The 6,871-nt window shown below is 53.6% G+C and overlaps 1 long non-coding RNA gene across 2 annotated transcripts; it reads left to right on the forward strand.

Moving 5' to 3' along the window:
- The first annotated feature begins 2,932 nt into the window (after positions 1-2,932).
- LOC125184453 (uncharacterized) lies at positions 2,933-6,038 on the forward strand. Of its 2 annotated transcripts, none has more exons than XR_007168463.2 (3): positions 2,933-3,791; positions 4,248-4,474; positions 5,168-6,038. It is a non-coding gene; the product is annotated as an uncharacterized lncRNA (long non-coding RNA). The 2 variants fall into 2 exon arrangements; XR_010833480.1 differs by lacking the exon at positions 2,933-3,791 and adding an exon at positions 3,807-3,928.
- The last annotated feature ends 833 nt before the right edge of the window (positions 6,039-6,871 follow it).

A 6,871-nucleotide genomic window follows, 5' to 3' on the forward strand; every position in this document is an offset into this window, starting at 1 on the left:
GGTTTTTAAAGCCCTGCAACTTCTCATGCATGGGAAATCTGTCATTGGCCTGAGATAAGGTCACGGACAGCAACATCTGTCTGTGTGCCAGGATATTTTTGAAGCTAAAAATTTGCATTTTGAGGAGGGAAAGGAGAAAGGCTTTTATTGTTGTGTTGATTTTAAAATAAAGGCAGCTCTTTGAATTTGCTGCGGGATGCAAAACGTTCACCTAAGTCCCAGGGAGATGAATTAATGGCCAGAGAACAAGAGAAGCTATCAGACTGGCATGATTACATGTATTTACCACATAGCTGTCATTTCTCCAGGGGTGATCTGGGGGAAGGAGAGCCCATACAAATGTAGAACAAGAATTAGGTTATTTGAGTCCCATTGGGTGGAGAAGAAGATTGCAGGCTGCCTCGCTGAGGAAAGCGCTTTAACTCTTCCACAGGCGTTTTGCGGCTGGCGTGCCTGGCGGCTGTGCAGAAGGGGCGGTGGGAAGACCGAAGATGTTTGAGGGTCTTTTATGTTCATTTGAGCTTAACAGAGGCCACTGCAGATGAACATGGCCAGAAGAAGCGTGAGGGTGGCCCTTCTGCTGGGGGCATGGTCTCTGGAGGAGCTTGGCCTGCTCACCCCTGGGAGCGGGCTGCCCCCAGGCACTGCGTCCCCTCGGCCGCCACCAGCTCCATGTGAAGCCTGGGGACATGAGGCCCCCCGGCAGGGGTAGGGCAACTGTGGTGGGCCAGCCCCAAAGGGCCTCTGGGTCGGGCCTGGTCCCTCACAGAGGCCTCTGGCAGAGGCCCGGGGCTGGCATGAGAAGAAAGCAAAGTGTGCAAGGCACCACCAAGGCGGTGTTTGCATAGCCCTCTCCACAAAGATGCCCAAGATCCATCTCCCGGCTCAGAATAGCTCATTTAGAGCTCGTTAGTCCGTGCGTGTGCATATATATTTGGTGTCTGTTGTTAGTTTTTTGTTTTTCCCCACACATTGCTTTGCATTTGCAGCCATTGAATCTCAGCTGCCATTTTCTCTCAATTGTGGGCTAACTTTGAAGCGCCAGGCTGTGTTCGTGTTGCACCGGGTATTACAGTGGCATTCTGATGAGTTTTAATCTACTCTTCTGGCCTGTCCTTTCCTTCTCCCTCCAACAGAGCTGCAAGACGCTGTGCTTATTCTCCTCCCGGCGGCCTCCAAACCACAGATTGCACAAATGCTCTGTTGGCTTTGCAGCTTCTGCTGTGTCAGCAGCTGTGCTTTATGATTTAAGACAGCAGCAGAACTTTCCACTGAACTATAAACCCCCGTGCTCGGTTTCCTGCTATCCACGCAGACAGGAGGCTAACGAGTGGCTGGGAGGGTCCCGTCGAGGGGGGTCAGGATGAAGTTAAGTCACAGCAGGATGATGAGGCTGGGTGGTGTGCGCAGATGTGAAGCGGGTGCCACAGCCCCCAAGGAAGAAACACCATGGGGATGATGCTTTGGACCTAGGGTCTACTTGCCTCCTTTCTCAGTGTGAGAACAGGTGAGAGAACATGTGCTTCTGGTAGCAGGAGGCATCTCGGATGGCGTTGCTGGTCCATAAAAGCCAAGACAGGTTGGTCCCAGGCTATTGCTACGGCACAGCACGGTCCATCTCCCTCCAGTGGGACAAGTGGCACTGCATGGACACCCTGCCCTTGTCCCCAGCACAGGGAGGTACCAGCACATGAGCTAACCTAAGGCTGTTATTTTTTTTTCTTTCTTTTATAAACAAGCAAAAAATACCAACATTTGTGTTCTGTGGCAGAGACCTGGAAGCGTGGCTGTGTTCCCTCACCTTGCCATCCCCAGCCTTGACATTTTGGGTCCCTCCTGCAGGTGGCTTCCCCTCTCCTCACGCTGCGGCAGCTGGATGCTGCTCGGTCTGAGCAAGAGCAGGGCACACGGAGCTGCTGAAGGGCTGTGGGCAGGACGTCTTGCAGCACTGGGAGCTGTGCTGCCTTGTGTCAGAGCATGGATCTGCTGACCTTCAGCGTGCTGCTCGGCTTGCTTTTTGTTGCTGGCTTTTCTAGAGGGGCAGAGCGATCCTGGCTGGGCTGAGGACCATCATTAAAGCACTGATCCCCTTAAAATCTCCAAACAACTCCTCCTTTGAAGGCAGACGGAGGACCTGTGATGGACCCCATCCCTCTGACATCACGTGGAGGCCAGCGAGCTCTCCTGGCCACTGCTGGTCCCTGGAGAGATTTTTTCCCCTCCCAGTCACCATGGGACCAGCTCCCGAAATGGCCCATTCAGCCTTTCTGTGGCAGTCTGTCTTTTAATCCCCATTTGGGATTTGGGGATTGCACCTCAAGGTGTCCTGGTAACCTGAATTATGCATCAGCCATACCGTGGGGCCACATGCTTTATTGCTAACCACTGGTTTAACATTGCCCCTGGACAAGCTGGGTTAACATGTGGCTCAAGGTACACCCGAGGTAGGCAATGCGGTTACAAATGTTTTAAGAGACATAGGTGAAGAAAGGGGGAAAAAGCTCGGAATATCTGCTTACATTAGTAGCATTAAACGTGAAGGGGGACTCTCCCCCTGAGCAGAATGGTTTTCTCAACACTCCCTTCTCAGAAACTGTGGCTCTTGTCTGGTGGAGATTTTACAGCTAATTTTTTCCTAATATCCTCCATAATACCCAGGCAGGTTTATTATTATTATTATTGTTTTTCCCCAGAAGGCTATTTCTGGTTTATTCAGGAGAGAGCCTTGACCTTTCTAATTAAATAGGCAGCATGTCACTTCCTGGGAGACACAGAAGGTACTTTGCTAGACCAAGCATCATCTTTTGTGTTTTATCAACATCCCTCTGCTGCAGTGATGAACAACCTCCTTTTTCATGCTGACCTGTAGCACACATGAGTTATCTCCTCTGCCCAATTACCCTGGTATTTTCTATCAATTTCTACCAGATGGCAAACAACTGGAAAACATATTTGGAAAAAAATACATGCAACTCATTACTGATGCTTGTGGGAAAGTGGATGTGGTAGTAATGGACTCTCCTGGAGTGACAATGAGCCTGGGGTGACCAAACTGTCCTTCCTGAGACACCATAAGAGTGGGGCTGGGCACTGGGAACACTGGGTTCCTCGGAAACACTGTCTGCAGATGGGCACGCTGCCTGGTCGTGGTCACCTGGAGCTAGAGCTAAAGGATCCAAATGGTCATTTAGAGGCAAGATCATGAAAGTTCTCATTGGGCTTATTCTTCCCAACCCAAGAGTCCAGGATACCATGGAAAGAGCTGGGTGCTCTACAGCATAGTCCTGGAATAAGCTATGGGATGATCCGATAACAAAAGTGGCAACAGAAGCAGTATACTGGTGACTTAGGGAAACTGCCAAGGAAACTGTCTCTTGTGTTTGAGATGGTCTGTGCATGTCTGCTGCTGGTGGGACACCAGCGGTGTCGGCAGCAGGGGCCGAGCAGTGCGGCTGTGCTGAAACGCCTACGTTCGGAGTCATCCCGGTGTTTCAGCGGGCCCTTCTCTGAACTGCGCCTACCAAACAGGATCCCAAGTGCCCCTGAGGTAAGAGCCTAGTGCTTGTCAGGACTGAATGAGCTGCCACAAAGCCAACAGGAGGCGGGTAAAGTTAATTAGGGTGGGTCAGGCCTCATTTCCCTACATAAGAGTCCTCCAGGACTAGGGCTGGTGCAAAGGAGGCCTCATGCCCCCCTCAGTGCATGACAGAAAGCTGGCAGGAAGCACGTGCCCGAGGGGAGGCAGGACTTCCCTCCACACGTACACTCAAATTGTGGCTGAGAACCAAAAGGTAACTTTGCTGCTGCCTCCGAAGAGATGCTTGGGCAGACCCCTAGGTCGAAGCCAGCAGGCTTCTGCACTGGCACGTTGCTCTGCCAGCACCAGGAGGAAGCGGAACCCTCCTGGTTCCCATCACCCTTCCAAAAGGTGGTGGGAGATGGGCCTGATGGGCTGCCTCTGATGGGCATCTCTAACTTTTCAGAGAGCTGGCAGGATGCTGGGGCAGCCTAAGCAGCACTGGCAGTGCTGAAGTGTGTCCTCTGTGCTCCGGGGGACAAAAAGTGCTCAGGGGAGACTTTTCTGTTCGGGACGGAATGAGCTTACCTGTGGGACTGGGCTGCTGGGGTTGTCCTGTTGCTGGTCTCACCTCCACCAGGGCTGTTGGAAATAGGAGGAGATATTATTAGGCTATTTCCTGGAGCTGCTGGTCCAAAATCACACTAGGTTTTTCCTTCTGCTTGCATAGTTTGGGGATGCTGAGCATTCATTGATCAGCATGATGAGATGGGCCTGGTGAGGTGCACAGCACCTTGCTGTGAGGAGCAGACAGATTTGTGACAAAGAAGAGCAAAAAAAGGAAGAAAGCACAGCCAACGCCAGCGCATCAAGCAAGTATTGGAGCCAGACCCAGCGGGTTAAAGTAACCCAGAAAGCCTGAGAGGGTCCCTCAGGACATCTCCCAAGTGGACTCAGGTAATGAATTTTCACTTCTGTACTTTCATTATCATTGTTCTTAGCTGGAGATTTACCATTTGTCCCCCGCCAGCTCTGCTGCACATTATTTGTGTCATTGAGATGGTGGCAAGGACGGTGCTGCTCATGCAGCTTTTCCGCAGGACGCGTGATGGGCTCTGCTTCTGGGGCTCCTGCAGAGCCTGAGCAGGAGGGCTGCGGCCCCCGGGGCTGTGCTCAGCTCTGCTTCTCCTTGCCCAGAACAGTGGGAGGGAGCCCGTGCTGCTGAAGCCCCGTCCTGCCCCCGCTGCTCCCACCAAATGCATGCCTTGTGTTTAAGGGCGAGAGTGGACGAGCCTGGGCTCAGCACACCCAAAGTCAGTGGGAAAGGAGCGCTGGCCAGCAAGATAGTGTTGTCTTTTTTTTTTTTCCCAGAAATATTTTGTTGCATCCTATAAAGTATCTACACCTTTTCCGAGAGGTGAAGAGGAGAGCAAATTCAGATTGCAGTATTGCATTGCATGCAGGTGGCAGCACTTTTTGGTACCATGGCATTGGTTCCAATCAAAAGCCCTTCTTCATTGTTTATGCTCTTTATTAGTACACTGTTTCTGTAATTTTCTTGGAAACTACAGGACTGGGGAGGCAATGCTGGGCCAGTCCCGTATTGCTCCCTGGTACAATTTATTTTGGAGTTTATCCTCTCCCCTTCAGTAAGATCAGCGAAAGTGATTTCCTTTTTCCTGAGCACCCCGGAGCAGAAGAGGGATGGCAGTGTGCTCCGGGCACTGGTGCTGTGCCTGAGGTTCACGCTTCGTGCCAGCACCTCCCCACCTCCTGCCAGCGCAGCTCCCGCACGCGACTTACTGAGGTCGGTGGATTTGTCTTCCCCTTCATTCCAGCAGCAGCGGCACAGCCTGCAAGGACAACACAGCCGTCAGCTTGCGGCCCAGGAGGGCACCTCTTGTTCTCCTGGCCCGCGTCCCTATCCGCCTTAGGGTTCCCAAGGAAAGGAAGACCCAACCAGACCCAACCCCATGGCACTGTACAGCTGCGGAAATGAGGAGCGGTGCCTGTTCAAGCATCTTCATTGCCCTAGAAGCATTGGTTTTGATAAGTGCTCCTGAAGCTGGCACGGTAAGGGTGGCTGCACCCAAGGGTGTTGAGCACCCTGAGTCTGGAGCTCATCTGCCCCAGCACCCCGGGGTGCCGTGGGTGCACGTGCCAGCACGCCGACGGCTCGCTGGCTTGTAGGAAAGCTTTGCGCTCCCTTCCGAAGCCGCTGCTAGCCTGCCCCAATTGGTGGCCAAATGTCAGCGGATTCAAATCGCTCGCAGCACTTCGGCAGCCAGCTCCGTGCTCTTTCCATCAGCGCTGGCTCAGATGACAGGGCATGCTAGCGACCCCCCCGAGTATTATTATCGTTATTTATTTGTGTCGTGGCAGTGCCTAGGAACATCCCCGCTGTGGACCAGAGGCCCTTCATGCCCTGCACTACTGCAGAGCAGGTCGTGCCATGAGCACTGCTGCGCACCGTGAGCACCCAGCGCTGCTGCAGCAGCCAGCAATGGGACGGCTGGGTGAAAGCAACAGGTCTGCAGTCAAGTGTAACGGGAAGGAATTGTTTCCCTGGGTTTTGCTCTGCAAGACCAACTGTCTCAATTAGCTGGCTCCCCTTACAGTGTTTTTCAACTGTACAGAGACGAGCCAAGGACACATGAACGTAACGTGATCTAGGAAGATTCCCCGAGTGCCAGGAAGTTGGGGCCGCTCACCCAGCCGCTGCGCTGCCTTTCTCTTTATGGATGTGCGCTGGCTCCCCTCTGAAGCTGCGAGAAGAGTGCTTAGGGCTTGCTCGTGCTCGTGGCTGTTTGCATGAATGCTGCAGTAACTGGGCTGCCCATGGCTGGTCTCTTCCCTGGGGCTCTTTGCAAGACTCTGCTCTCCCACCCCAGCCCTGCAGGGACCATGGGTCATTCTCTTTCCCAGTGCCCACCAGCTGCAGGAGGACTGTCTGGGCACAGATGTGCTGCCCTTGGCTCCACTCTGCCTTTTTCTGCCCCCTGTGCCTCATCCCCCCCATGTTTAGGGACAAACAGCAGCAATGGATGCTCCCCGGGACCTGTGGGCAGCAGGGCAAAACGAGGCTGCATCAGCAACCACCAGAAGAACAGGTAATTATTTGGTGATAACGAGGCTTTGGGCTGTTTGCACGGGGTCCTGCTGGTGGCTCTGGTCCCTCTGCCTTCAGCCTTGCTCTCCCTGCTGGTGACTGCCCACGTCCCCCAGCCCGGTGCCTGTGCTGAAGAGGGATCACCCCCATGCGTGGCAGACAGGGGCACCGTGAGCCGCCGGCGGTGCCCAGGGCAGGCTGGTGACCTGCTCAGGACCCTGCTGCGAGGCAGGGAGCGCTGCCTT

The sequence above is a fragment of the Anser cygnoides genome, chromosome 9, assembly GCF_040182565.1.
Source record: "Anser cygnoides isolate HZ-2024a breed goose chromosome 9, Taihu_goose_T2T_genome, whole genome shotgun sequence".
In the NCBI taxonomy this organism is placed as follows: Eukaryota; Metazoa; Chordata; class Aves; order Anseriformes; family Anatidae; genus Anser; species Anser cygnoides.